This window comes from Crocodylus siamensis, chromosome 1, assembly GCF_052110815.1.
Source record: "Crocodylus siamensis isolate JL-2025a chromosome 1, ASM5211081v1, whole genome shotgun sequence".
NCBI lineage: Eukaryota > Metazoa > Chordata > Crocodylia > Crocodylidae > Crocodylus > Crocodylus siamensis.
The window spans coordinates 355,933,123-355,948,921 of NC_143395.1; positions in this window are offsets into that span (position 1 = coordinate 355,933,123).

Sequence of the window (15,799 nt, forward strand, 5' to 3'; positions counted from 1 at the left end):
GGGGGCTGGGTGATAAGGATCTTTTGCTTCTGCTCTTTGGCTCCTTATCACCCCTTTGTTGTTGCATCTATATGAGTGGCCAACTGTGCAATTGTTAGTGTAGTCATTTACCACTTGCTATTTTAGATGCTACTGCACAGTAGCAATGAGCTGTGGTACAGTAGCTTGTTGTTACTATGCCTTAGCAGCTCATGTAGATGCACCCAGTGAAACTAAGCTGAATGGATGGAATTGATTGGAATTCAGCCTGAATAAATAGTGTGGTCTCAGGGTCATTCTAGTAGTTTGGTGCTTACTTTTAGGGAAATTTATATACCTGACTTGGTTTGGAACACGTAAGTGCTCAAGAGGTACCTATTACCTTTTTATACAAACTATGACATCCATAGGTCACTTTTGGATCTCAGGTGATATTATAATGATAAATGAGATCTAATTATATTGCTTTTCAATGGCATTAATTTACATGTTTGTAGAAGCCTGGTGGGGGTTTTTTATGACTATTGTAATTTGTGGGCTTTTGACACCACTTTGGCATAACTTGTTTAATTGTCATTTTCCTCTCCTCAGCATAGAGAATGTTTTGAAGCTGACATTGCTGTGAATATAATGCTACAAGGGGTATCCATTGCAGGATCCGAAGCAGGATTTTTACTTTTGTGAGATATTTATTCTGCACAAACAGGCCCCCCCTTTACATAATAAGAACACTGTAGAAAAAAGGAAAAAACATCAAATCAAAATTCAAGAAAGGACCACCTATCTGGCTATCAGCTGGGGGACAGGATCACTTCCCCTAGTAATTCTGATGCAGATCATTCCACAAAGATACATGAACCATGACAAAATGTGATAAAAGAGCAAAGTATTATGTAATCTTTCGAATGCAGTTTTTTTTTTTATAAAGGCAATTTATTTTCAGAAATTAACTGGTGGCATATCTGAGATTATAGTTCTGATACAATTTGAGTTGTAAGAGGCTTTGGATAATTAGAAAATTAACCCATTTTTGAGTACATTTTGTGAGCATTCAAACTATTTATTAAGAAGGATATTTGAGGTCAAAGGTAAACTGAAGATTAAACCCTGTCTGTAACTTGCTCAACTGTGAAAATACACAGGTATCACCATATGGGATAGAAAGTAATTGATAGGGGTGTGCAAAGTGGGCCCTATTCAATTCGGATTCAGATTCAGCCTGAATCAGAGACAGTGATTCAATTTGTTGATTTTGGTCACTGTCCCTGATAATGATTCAGCCAAATCCAAATCTGAAGATTTGATGCTGATTTGGAGAATCAGTGATTTGGACATATATACAGCTTTAAAAGTTTTTTCTTCATACCTTGGAGTACTAGTGTGGGTAGTGAATGCTGTGATGCTGGGGTGGATGGAGCATCCCACAGGAGTACAGGTGGGGCTCTCCACATGCTTGATGGTGAACCCAGAAGCAGAACGGAAGTACTTCTGGTCCATGTCTGGGTCTGCTGGAGAGCTTGCTGCCCCCCCCCCCACATTCCACCCCAGCTCAGTGATCGGCAGCGGAGGGACCCAGGGTGCTCCCTCCAGACCCAGGAGGCGTGAGTCGTCGAGCCAGGGGTGCACAGGGGGGCCCCCAAGTACACTCCCCAGCAGACCCGGAAGTGCTTCTGGTCCACTTCTGGGGCTGCTGCCGAGCATGCTGGGGAGTGCCCCCGTGCTTCTGTGGGACACTCCATGCACCCCAGCATCACAGCATTCAGGAGCCCCTGCTACCTAGAGGCATGTATAAAAAGATGTAAAGCTGTGTCTAAGTCTGAATTGCTGTATCTTTCCTAATCTCTCCAATTTGATTCAGAGAGATTAAAGGGTCCTCTGATTTGATTCAGATTTGGAGATTCAGCCACCAAATCCAGCCAAATTTCTACCAAATTGAATAAGGGACTGAAGCTTCACACAGCAGTAATTGAAAAATTTGTTATAGCAGCTTAGACCTATTATGAAGTGCCAGCCCTCCTTTTCTTTTGAATTTCCAGGAAATGGCATGAGTAAGATACTTCCCCCTGAAAACTTCATTTACAAAGACACATTTTTTTCTTTAGACCCAACCAAGCATGCCTGGGCCATTCTTAAGATGCTTCTTTCTCTCCTTTATTGGCTAGTGCTGTTATTAGTGCTAACTTTCTAATACCTGAATTGCTTGCCTGAGTGTAAGGACTTCCATTTTGCCAAAGTATTGCAGGAAAAACAGGCAAATGAAAATCCAGTGAAACTCTTTCTTGCCTTTCTCTTTTGTCCCAGTGGCAATCTATAGTATAATCTAATAAAGGTGCAAAATCAGAGCCATGCTTTAATTTAAGAAATAAAAGAAGGTGGCGGAAGTCTTAGACAAAGGATGTATAAATTTAAGTCATTTTAAAAAGTCTGTGGAACTGTGAGCTGTTTTGATTTAATTGTTCTATTTTTTTCTGGTCCCTTAGAAGTATGAGTGAACTAAAACTCTGTAATGTTAACCCTAAATGGAAAAAGGTTAAAACTGTGGTAAATGTGCTCCATTTATGCCACTTTAAGAGTGGCTAAATGTTACAGATATATTGAAATATCTTATACCAGTAGAAGTTAATATCAGTGTAACTAGTACATCTATCTATAACCTGCATTTCTATTTACACAATTGTCTTCACTTCACAGCTGTACATTTATAAATAAGCAGAGTAGGATACTCCCAAAGACAACAAGAAATGGCAGAGGAATGCCTGCAGAAGTCTTAATTTAGCAACACTGGTCAACAGAAGTCTAATGAAGGAAATATTTCATGAAAGTGCTTCACATAATAATCAGAGATCTCAAAAATATAACCATGTTGAAAGTTTGAAGGAATTGGATTTCTTCAATCTAGAGAATAGAAAATTGAGGTGAGAGATGATATTAGTTTTCAAATATGCATTAGAATTGTCATGTTGCTGCAAAGAGGACAGTGATATATTGTTCTCTATGCCTAGTGCAGATAGGGCAACATGTAAGGGACTTAAATTACAACAATGGAAATACAAGCTAGACACAAGGAAAAAAAAATTTCAAGTGTAAGGCTGGTTAAGTACCGGAATAGATTACCTATAGGGGTTGTGGTATCTCCATTACTGGAGGTTTTTAAGAACATGGTAAATAAGCATGCAAGGAGTGTCTTAGTTGTTCATATCTAGATGCCTCTGTAGGCAGGAGATATCTAGATGCCTCTGGGGGTTCTCGGGCCCATACTATTCAATTTCTTTGTTAGCAGCTTGGACAAGGGGGTGAAAGCACACTGTTCAAATTCACTGGTGACACCAAGATTTGGGGTGAGGTGGGCATGCTAGAAGGGAGGGACAGGATACAACTGGACCTGGACAGGTTACAGGAGTGGGTGAATGTGAATAGGATGGAATTCAATACTGTCAAGTGCAGGGTACTGCACTTGGGCAGAAAGAACCAGCATCATATCTATAGGCTGGGGAACTCCCTTCTCATCAGCACAGTGGCAGAAAGAGATCTTGGAGTCATTATCAACTCTAAAATGAACATGGGCTGCCAATGTGAGGATGCGGTCAGTAAGGCTAATCACACCTTGTCATGTATCCACACATGCATCATGAGCAGGTCAAAGGAGGATGCAACACTGGTAAGGCCAAAGTTGGAGTACAGTGTCCAGTTCTGGGTGTTGCACTTCAGGAGGGATGTGGCCAGCATCAAGAGGGTCCAGAGGAGGGCCACTCATGTTACCAGGGGTCAGCAGGGCAGACTCTACAAGGAAAGGCTATGGGTCCTGAACCTGTTCAGCCTTCACAAGAGAGGGCTGAGAGGGGATCTAGTGGTCATAAACTTACCAGGGGGAACCAGAGGGGAATGGGTGAGACCCTGGTCCCCTGAGCACCTCCCAGAGTAACAAGGAATAATGGCCACAAGTTGATTGAGAGTAAGTTCAGGCTAGACATCAGGAAGCACTACTTCACAGTCAGGGTGGCCAGTATCGGGAACCAGATTCTAAGGGAAGTGGGGCTAGCTCCTTAGGGGTCTTTTAAAGGAGGCTTGAGAATTACCTAGCTGGAGTCATATGATTTCATAGATATCATAGACATTTGGGCTGGAAGGGACCCAGAGGATCATCGAGTCCAGCCCAGGGGCAGGAAGTCAGTAGGGATCATAGGATCAAAGCAAGATAAGCATCCAAATGTGTCTTGAAAGCGTTCAAAGTGGGTGCTTGAACCACCTCCAGTGGCAGTATATTCCAAACCTTGGGGGCTCAGACAATGAAGAAGTTTTTTCTTATGTCCAGCCTGAATCAGTCGCAGCGGAGTTTGTGACCCTTCAATCTTGTCATCTCTTGGGGCGCTCTGGTGAACAGACATTCCCTAGATCCTGATGAGGACCCCTGATAAACTTATAGGTGGCCACCAGATCACCCCGAGTCTGCGCTTTTCTAGGCTGAAGAGTCCCATGGCTCTCAGCCTGCCATCATAAGGTCTGTTTTCTTGACCTCTGATCATGCACGTGGCTCTCCTCTGCACCCTCTCAAGCTTCTCCACATCCTTTTTGAATTGTGGAACCCAAAACTGGATGCAGTACTCCAGCTGCGGCCTCACCAAGGCCGAGTACAATGGGAGAATGATGTCCCGGGATTTGCTTGAGAAGCATCTATAGATGCAAGCCAGAGTTTTGCTTGCTTTACTAACTGCAGCATCACATTGAAGGCTGTGAGGGGGCCAGGACCCCGCGGGGCCCGGCCCGAGGGAAGAACCCTGGAAATCCGCCCCGTTTCCGGGTTAGGACCCGGAAACCCGGCGGGGAACTTAATGTGGGCCGGAACCTGAACCGCGCCGGCGCGGGACCGGCGCGGGAAGATAAAAAGGAGACGCTTACCCGCAGAGGGGGACGGAGGCTCCACCTGGAGCCCACTCCAGGAGTGGCGGAGCCACGTGCGGTGAGGCCGGGAGACACGCGGCGGGAGCCGGCGGCAGCGGAGCCAGGAGCCGCGGACCCGCGGACGGTGAGTCAGGGAACGGCGGAGCCGGGAGCCTCGCGGTGGGGGCCGGCGGCGGCGCGGCCGATACCGGCGGAGCCGGGAGCATCGCGGCGGGGGCCGGCAGCGGAGCAGCTGGCGGAGGTGGAGTCGGGAGCCCCGCAGCAGAGGCTGACCGCAGAGCAGCCGGCGGAGACGGAGCCGAGAGCCGTGCGGCAAGAGGCAGCGGCGGCGTCCTGGAGGGCGGCGAAGCCCCACACGACCCCAGACGGACCAGTGGCGCAGGTGACTGCGGAGACAGCAGCGGCAGGAGGCCGCGAGGACCGGAAGGTAACGCGGACCCCGGGGGCAACCGGGAAGGGGGCCACCGACGGGGGAACCCTCCTGCAGAGACTTCGGGACACGTGGTCGCGCAGGACGACCCGCGGGCGGGGAAGGCCGGCCGAGGAAACCCCGCTTGGCGGGAGACATACGTACGGGGGTTGGGATAACCCCAGACCTTAGGAGCCAGCGGCGCCAGGGGGACTAGGTGCCGCGGGAACACCGGTGAGGGTCCGGCCGGGGAAGGCCCCCCCTTTCCCACCGGATTGGGACTCTACCAAGGGAGCCCCTCACGGAGGCTCAACCCGGAGGACCGGGCGAGGGTGTAGGGGAGGAGGAGCCCTCAGGACCCCTGGACTTTGGAGGTACCGTACCCCACGTGGACCGCCAGCTTCCCGGCACGGGTGAACCCCATAATTTCCATCAAGTCGTGGCAGGCGAGAGCGGCAAAGCGGGACGGTCCACGGAGTACCCCTCCTCTCCAGGGGACACCCGGGGTTCGGGGTCCCACGGCACGTGGTACACCCCCAACCCTTACAAAGGCTTATGTTCTTCTTGTGGTCAATCATGACCCCCAAGTCCCTTTCATCTGTAGTGCTAACCAGCGTAGCACTACCAAGCCTATAAGCATGTTGCAGGTTTTGCCTCCCAATGCAAGAACCTTGCATTTTTCAGTGTTGAACACCATCAGGTTCTTGTCCTCCCATTTCAAGAGCCTGTCAAAATCTGCCTGGATCACCCGCCTGTCCTCAAGTGTGGATGCTTTACCCCAGAGTTTGGTGTCGTCAGCAAACTTGGCCAGTCCACTTCTGGCACCAATGTCCACATCATTAATGAAGATGTTAAATAGTATAGGCCCTAGGACAGAGCCTTGAGGGACCCCACTGGTCACAGCGCACTAAGACGATTGGCTCCCATCGACCACCAACCTCTGGGTCCTAACGCGGAGCCAATTCCCCAGCCAGCGGATCGTGGTGAGATTGAGGTCGCAGTTAGGAAGTTTAGCCAAGAGGTGATCGTGGGATCAAAGACTTTTTTTAAGTCAAGATATACTGCATCTATCTCTTCCCCCTTGTCCAGGTGATAAGTCACCTGGTCATAAAAGGAAATGAGATTGGTCAAGCAAGACCTACCTGTAACAATCCCATGCTGGGTATCCCTCAGGATATTGCCTTCAGCTAGTTTGTTAAAGATGGGCTCTTTGATAATCTTTTCCAAGTCCTTCCCCAAGATAGAGTTCAGGCTGATGGGCCTGTAGTTTGATGGATCTACTTTCCTCGCTTTATTGAAGATAAGCATGACATTGGCCCTTGTCCAATCATCAGGCAATCATCAGGCACTTCACCAGAGTGCCAAAAGCTCTCAAAGATCCGTGCCAGGGGCTGAGCTATGATGCTCGCCAGCTCCCTCAGTACCCTCAGTACCCTTGGGTGTAACCCATCAGGGTCGCCGGACTTGAAGGTATCCAGCCTGTCAGTGTGTTCCTTCATGAGGTCAGCTTCAATGGAGGGCAAAGAATCTCCACGTGCAGGTCCAAGGAGGTAATCATCCCCCTCTATGCATCATTGGTCAGGCCACAGTTGAAGTACTGTGTCCAGTTCTGGGCACTGCACTTCAAGAGGGATGTGGATAGCATCGAGAGGGTCAAGAGGAGTGCCACTCACATGATCTGGGGGCAGCAGGATAGGCCCTATGAGGAGAGACTATGGGACCTGAACCTGTTCTGCCTACACAAGAGAAAGCTGAGGGGGGATCTGGTGGGCACCTACAAACTTGCCACGAGGGTTCAGCAGGCAATGGGAGAATCCCTGTTCCCCCAAGCACTACCGGGAGTTACAAGGAATAACGGCCATAAGCTGACTGAGAGTAGATTCAGGCTAGACATCAGGAGGCACTACTTCACAGTCAGGGTGGCTAGGAGCTGGAATCAACTTCCTAGGGAGGCGGTGCTCACCCCTACCCTGGGGATCTTTAAAAGGAGGCTAGACAATCACTTAGCCGGGGTCATTTGACCCCAATACTCTTTCCTGCCCATGGCAGGGGGTCAGACTGACCTTCTTAGGTCCCTTCCGACCCTACCTACTCAAAACTATGAAACTATGATTCTATTCTTTGTGTAGGACTTTCTAAGCCATACCATGACATCATATCGATTTTTGATCTTCCAAAGTTATATAGCATGCATCACACCAGACAAGAGCAAAGGAGCCATTTAAGTTTTATCATGTCAGTGAGATAGGCCTCTGAAATGCCTTCCAGGATATGTGTTGCTTCAGGTAAGGATGACTGAAGATCTGTTATGCATTCTATTTTTTGAGACAATTTATTTCTAAAGTCATAATAATACTGGGCATCTTCAAAGAAAATGTTTTTCTCACATCCTTTCCAGCATTTATTCAAATTCTTAGGGAATGGTATCTCAAGAGTCACAAAAAAGTTAGAATTAAACCACTACCATACCTACACAAGAATAAAAGGATTTGAGTTCTAACATTCCTAGGACACAACACTTGAGTCCCCAGTAAATCTCATGGAAGAATGACGAAAGCCGAATGTGCACAGCACACTGATCATGTGGGGGGATGTGTTGTATGGCTATAATACTATCAGTTTATCAGTTTGGGTTTTTTTTTTAATAAGAAAGAGTTTGATCATTCATAAATTGCAAAGGGTAAAATTGAAAAAAAAAAAAGAAAAGGAAATTACAGAAGCTTTACTGTATTCCTCATATCTAACAGGCACTCAAAACCTAAAGTGATGGTTAGATGATAAAACCTGAGAGATTTTTAAAAAGTTCTGTACAAATAGTTGTCCATAATGGCCCCATCCAGATGAGCAGGGGTGTGTGCTTGAAGTGGCACAAATAGTAGCAGCACAAATTTGTGTTGCAGCAGATGCCCTTGCACATGTATTTTGTTGTGGGACACTTCATACTGCTATGGGTAAACTATAGGTGATGCACAGGGGGGCATGTGCCCCCCCTGAAATTGGCCCTCACTGGCTGGGGAGTGGGGGGGGGCAACAGCTGGTGCCCCTCCCCCCCGAGATTGTCAGGGTGCCAAGAGAAACACCAGCAGCACTTCTGGGTTTGCCACTGACACTTCTGCCAGCAAAGGTGTCTGGCTACTGTGGGACACCCTCCAGCTCCTGGTTGGCAATCAGCCACTGGGGGACCCTCCCTGGTTGGCCACTGGTGCCCCACAGTATCAGGAGGCACCAGTCACCCATGGGGTAAACTGCCTGTGCCCAGCTCCTCCTGGCTTCCGGCATGCTGCTTCAGTGGGTCTCCATGTGCTGCTAGTAGGCACGCTGCCCTTGCGCTGAGACACCCTGTGCCACAGACAGCCAGGAAGCAGCCTATGGAGACAGGGGAGCAGGCAGCCCTGAGCTGCCTGCTCTTCTGCCTCTGTATTTTGCCTGGCACATGCTATTTTGGCATGCTTTGCGCTGCTTTTTTCCTCAGGATTGTTTTTGCTACAGGGAAACCCATGTAGCAAATGTTCCCCTTGTGCTGCAAATAAGCAGTGAATGTTTTCACATTCTATATGTGCAGTTTGTGGTGCCACAAACTGCACGTGCTTGCATGTGTGGATGTGGCAAGTAGCCTGCACTATCATGTTTATTTTCTTTAAAATTATGTATTATTTTATCTCTCTAGATCTCCAGGTTAGAATCGGTGCAAGAATCCATTCTGTCAAATCAATGAAAGTCCAAAAGAAGATCAAACTGAGAAGTCAAACCCATCTCCATTTATGGTGTGAAATGTGATTAGAACCCTCTCTTCTTTCTACATCTCCCTTTTCTATAATAATAGCAAACATTTTTTTGGTCTCATTTCTCTTCTGCCCATCTCCTGCCAGTGATGGTGTAGAGAGGGGAGTCTCCAGATAACCATTGTTTTCAGATGAATTGCTAAGTAACATAAATACAGACGGAATAGCAACATACCCTCCTCCAACATCAACTTTTCCAGAGTTCTTAGTTTAATATGAACTCTCTCCCCTGCTCAAAGTCTGCGCTATCATGTTTATTTTCTTTTTTAAAAAATTGGATTGATTATCTGAAGCATCCAAGAAGAGATGATTTAGTCTGGGAATCCACATCATACAGACTGTGTTTATTTAGTCACTCCAGCTAAAGAAAAGTGGCTTCCAAGAGGTAAGTGTTTCTGAAAGAGTAAAATTTGTGCATGAAACTTGGCCTTGAACCATATCTCAGGGTAAGAAGTAGTATTAACTGCTAAGCATTTAACTGAGCTCTGTGTCAGTCTGGAATTGAAAGATATGTGCCAGATGGCCCCTCATTTGTCTATTCCCTCCTATAGCAAGAGTATTACATGCAGGTTAATCTTGTAAACAGACAAGGTAATTCTAGAGGAGACAGATAACAGTTTGAAAAGAGTGGTGTATAACTTTAAGCTACCTTAACGTTTCAAATAGCAACAATATGGATTTAATGAATGGAGAATGCAGGAGGAGGAGTGATCCCTGACATACATTTTGACGTAGTGATAGCCTGACAGTATGGCAAGCTTTACCTAAAGTGTGAAACTTTACCCATGTCAGGTGGATCTGTTGGCACTTGTACATCGTTTTGGAGCTGAGAGATAATGGCACATATTTTAATCAATTTACTGGGCTGGCTGAAAGATGTTGAGTGTCTACCTAAGACAGAAAAGCCCCCAAATCATACTTTTCTACAGGTTTAGGGTCTTACATTTGTTTTTGGGCATCTTACTAGAAATCACCTGTTTTTCATTGGTTCTGAGCATTTACAACAGTGACTGAAGACAGTTACCACTGTTGTGCCAGCACAACAGGTGTTGCTGGATTTTCAACAGGAGCGGATATAAACATTTCCAAACAATTACAAAAGAGTAATGTAGTTGACTGTGGACAATCAAAAGCAAAAGTATGGGGAAAAGTATATGTTAACTGCAATTTATGGATCTAATATAATTGTAAAATTTCATTTATTTATGTAAAATGCATTTATCTTTTAAAACTCTAAGCCAAAATACAGCCATCAAAATGTAAATGAGAGTAGCTCCATCCTGTGGATCAGCACCACTCAAGACTTGTTTCCAGTCCAGCTATAGCAATGGTAGAGCTCAGCCATTCATCCCAGTCCAGCAAGGCACTTAAAAAGACTTAAATTCCATTGACTTCAATAAGTTTAAGTATTCTTAAATACTCTACTGAACAGGGACACAGTTAAAGCACATTCTTTACCATATTGAACTGCAAAGGCAAAAATGTTGCCTTTCTATCCCATTCATACCTCGCTGAGGTATGTGCATGCCCCCCTCCCTTCCCCTTGAAACCCTATTCTTTAACAAGGTGAAAATTTAAAAGTCTATTGGAACTACTTAAATGCTAATATTGCCAAGTATGGGCAATTTTTCTTTCCCTTCATTCAGTCTCCTCTACAAGGATATTAAACAGGGAAAGCTATGTTAATGTAATGTAAAGTAGTATAGCTAAGCTCGAAAAAGTGAAAAAAAAATCATCAGACTGTCTGTTTTCTATGGCAGCATTAAGCCAACTATTCTGCAGTTCCTATCTCTCTAATAGCAGAATAAACAGAAATACACATTTGCTGCAGTAAGCCAGAAGCAACTGTTGTCCATAGCAAATTCATTTATTCATGGAAAAACAAAAGAAAGACATAACTAGCCTGCATACATAGCATAGCCACAGCCAGTTCTGGAGATGTCAGGATTAAGGAAATGATCTCATACTCTTTGATTCCTGGTGCTCCAAGAGGCAAGAATTTCCTGTTTTTTTTCTCAGGGACATGGCCATGGCTGAACTCCCCTAATTTTGATTTATAATGGTATGCAATCCTTTCCCAGGATGTATATCTCATAGCCATCTTATTAAATCTATTTGGAGAAGCAGCTGCAGGCCTACAGTGGATTTTTTGGCTGGATGCAGATGACATTTACCTTTCAGCAAATAAATACATGGCTTTTTTATGTAACTTTCCAGTTTATTTTTTCTATCATTCTTTAAGAGGTGGTACTTACCAACACAAACAAAACAGATAATGCTGGATTTGTGTAAGACAGCCATATTAATATTGCTGTGGCATTACCTTTTTGCATATCCTGAATGTTATTTGACTAATGAGACGTTAATTATTATCAATGTATTTACTGTTTCTTTAGTATCTGGTATCTATAAAAATGCAAAATGGCCATTATTTGAAAAAGGGTTCTGATTGTGAGGTATAACACTCAAGCAACAAAACCTATCAGACACAAAGGGTTAGTCTAGCAATGCTGAAGCTTCTATTAACAGTGGGGAAAAAGAATAACAATAACAAAAACCCGTTTGGTTTGTTTCACTGAGACTATTCTCAGGAAAAATTAGAGTTTGACTAAATGAAAATTTTACAAAATACTTTTTCTGCAGGTTAATTTTTATCTAAAATAGATCTTTAGAAGACCAAAATATTCTGACCAAAAGTTGAAATATTTTGAATCTGAAATACTGTTCCATGGTTTTATGGAGTTCGTAATTTAATGAGTCTCGTGATCTCTTTCAACATTATCGGCTGTATTCCCCACTAAGATTGTATCTCTCATGAAGAAGTACTGCACCATTATAGCCCTCAGATATTGTGTTCCTTCAAGAAAAGGGAAGTTGATTGTGCATGATGGGAAATAAAATCAGACTGTGAAAATTAGTCATCAAAAAAGAATCGAGAGGCACCTGACCAATACATATCTTGCAGCATCATGGTGGAATTCCAGAATCAAAATATATATCTGTTAAACTGAAAAATATGTTTTTGGATAAAGAGGTTTATTTTTTATTTATTTTCTCAAAAACTTGCAATTTTATGATCAAGTCTAATAATGACTTACATTTCTTACATAAAGACAATCATTTTACCATCTGTTTTCCTTGACCTATTCAGAACTAGAAGCAAGAGCTATATATCTTTTTGGGAAATCAGAATGTTTCATTTGAAAGGCTATGTTGCTTCCATTTCTGGTCCTGCAGAAACGTGGGGAAATAGACTTTTAAATAACAGCATGTTTATATATAAAAACTTTCTACTAATATAGGACTGATTTTTGCACAGCCTGGGCCTCAAGCCCATTTGCTTTTGAGAGAGAAATGCCAAATTTGTGAAAAGGAGGAAACAATTTCCGCGGCAGATTGGTTTTAAGAAAAAGTTGCCTTTTGAAGGTGTTCAGAGATTAGGAATGTTAAAATAAATCTTAGCAGTGCATCAGTAACAGGGCCAACAAGACAGCCAAAGGTCACCAAAAAAGTAATGTATTTAACTCTTTAATTTATCATTTAGTTCTATACTGTATAGAAATGTAACTCTTTGTGAATATGGATATAGAAATGGATATAGAAATGGATATATTTATATATATATTTATAAGGATACATGTAATAGCTCTATCAATTATGACTTCCATGCATGTATAAGTTAGTACTTGTGAGAAGTTTAGCCAGTAGCATTGAACAGTTTGTGGGAATTCACTTAGGTCTGATCTACACCCAATTATGTTCAACTAATCTTTGTTCAGGTTGCCTAGACCTTGGCTTAGACTGCTATTTTGATGCCAGTGATGATGATGAAGAAACAGTGTATTCTTCGAAAAATATGTTTTTTGTTCATCCAAATGTATTAATAAATTTGAATTGGCTTCTATTTGCTAAATAGTTTCACTTTTTCCTGCCTGGATTATCAAAACCAGTAATGAAGTGCTACCACTGTCTTATACTCAGTAGCCAATTTGTTCAAATCAAGAGTTCAAATCCCTCCTCTGTGTGAGAAAATTTGTACCTCCCAGAAGATATCTATAACAACTTGGTATTTTAAATTTTTGTCCAATTTTATTGGAACAGTATGATGATTAGTCAGTGTTGTCATTGTTTTTATAGAAGTAGAGATGATTATGATATATAGCCATGATACCATGAAACCAAGGTCCCTGAATCTGGACTAAATAGCTTGTTCCAGGAAGGAATACAGCTTTGTAAATTCTGGCAATAACATAAAACTGGCACTAGTAAAGTTATGAAAGTATTATGTAAAAGCAAGATGGAGGTAGAGAAAACTTATGATACTGTTGTGTAGTAGAGAAATGCTTATTATGGAAGATCTCTAAAAAACATACTACTACTGCATGAATTTTTAGCAATTCTTTGAAGTCAGAGTGACTAGGAAACTGAGTTTCAATCAATTCAAAACTGAGTAGTATATTAAGTAAAATACCTCCTCTCAAAATGTTGGAACAATTCTGAGAGGTTATTAATAAATAATCAAATAAGATTGTCACCAGTGCCTGGACTGACCACCTCCAGGCTTCATGAATTAAACCAGTTCTCTCCTTCTTTATCTGCTACAACTAATACTTAATGACCTTCAGGGCATGCTGTAAGAATCCTGGCTGGGAAGGACTGGATGGGGATAAATGAAACAATGGGGAATATAGATGTGAATTTATTTGGGCACTTCTCTAAGCAGGATTTTGTTTATATGTTGCTTTCTATTTGTGTGTATTGAATTTACTGCTCTCAGCAAGTTGGGACTAATTAAAAGTATAGAAAGTTAGGGAGGGTAGAACATAGTTTGGGGACAAAGAAATTCCTTGAATGCGTTTCCTTTTTATGTTTAAATGTATAAGAAGATTCCATTCATTTCTCATTATTAATACTTGATTAACTGATATTTTAATGAATGGGTAGTCACTTGGCATAGGCTGCTATAACATACAACTGCTCAATAACTCAAGCCTACAGCCATTTATAAAGGTTTCCACCTCCACCTTAAGAAAACCTTTTCACTGTAACTGTTACTTCCCATTAAAATACATTTATTTTCAGTCACCTCATAAAATCTTATCCCCAAGAGAATATAGAGTCCAAAATGAAAGAGAGACAGAGGGTGCATCTACATGTTCATTAATGTACAGATAGAAGTACTAAATAAATATGCAATAGACTGCCCTCCTGTGCATTAGCACAATCACACACTTTTTTTCATGACTGTAAATGCGCAGTTGGCATAATAGCACAGTTTTTACCGTGCTGCTGTAATGCATGCTCAGTTTGCCTATAGTGCATTAAACATCTCATGTGGATGTGCCAAGATAGTCTGTGGAACTCACGTTTCTTTTACTATTTATTTTATATGGAAAGTGAACACAAGGGGACACTTGCCTGCCAGTACACAAATGCCAGGAACTTGGGGAATAAGCAGGAGGAACTTGTCCTCCTGCTTAACACAAATAATTATGACATCATAGGGATAACAGAGACTCCACCCAGGACTGGACCATGGGTATAGAAGGCTATACCCTGTACAGGAGAAATCGAGTAGACAAAAGGGGTGTCAGTGTAGCTCTCTTTGTCAAGGAGAGCTATGCGTCCTTGCAAGCCAATATTGCTGACCAGGGTGGATGACTGGAGACCCTCTGGGTTAAAATCTGTGGGGAACAAGGCACAGGGGACAGAATGGTGGGTGTCTATTACAGACCTCCCACCCAAAGTCAAGATCTTGACCAGGAGTTCACCAGGGAATTGGCTGAGGCTGCATGCTCCTGGTCCATGGTTGTCATGGGAGACTTCAACTATCCAGACATCTTGTGGGAAGAGAGCTTGGCTAAATCTGAGCTGTTGCAAAGCTTCCTCTTATGCATTGATGACCTCTATCTGACTTAAGAAGTCTACAGGCCAATGAGAGGTAAAGTGCTGATCAACCTGGTATTGGCAACTGGGGACAACCTAATCAGTGACCTAACAATCGACGGGAAGCCAGGTGACAGCAACCATGAACTGATCACCTTCACCATCCACCATAAAGCTGGCAAGTCAGTCAGCAATTCAGAAGTCCTTGACCTTAGGAAAGCTGACTTTGACAAGCTCAGGAGGCTTGTTGGTGAGGCCCTAAGGGACCACGACTCTAAGGGGAGGGGGGTTCAGGAAGAGTGGTTGCTCCTCAAGGGAGTGATCCTTGATGCACAAGCTCAGGCTATTCTGTCTCGGAGGAAAGGCAGCAAAAGGGCATAGCAGCCCCCTTGGCTCTCCAGTAAACTAGTGGACATCCTGCAGTTAAAAATAAAGGCCTACAAAGGGTTTTATAGATTCTTGGAAGTGGGGTCAGAAGGGACCTTGTAGATCATCAGGTCCAGCCTCCTGCCCTGGGCTGGAGAGAAAAACTGGGCTCAAATGACCCCAGCCAGGTAGATGTCAAGCCTCCTCTTAAAGACCCGCAAGGTAGGAGCCTTCACCACTTCCCTTGGAAGTTGGTTCCAGAGTCTAGCTGCCCTGACTGTGAAGTAGTGCCTTCAGATGTCTAGTCTAAATGTACTCTTTAACAGCTTGTGGCCATTATTCCTTGTAATCCTGGGGGGCGCTAAGGGGAGCAAGGTCTCTCCCAAACCCCGCTGGTCCCCCCTAGTGAGTTTATAGATGGCAACCAGATCCCCACTCAGCCTTCTCTTGTGAAGGCTGAACAGGTTAAGGTCCCATA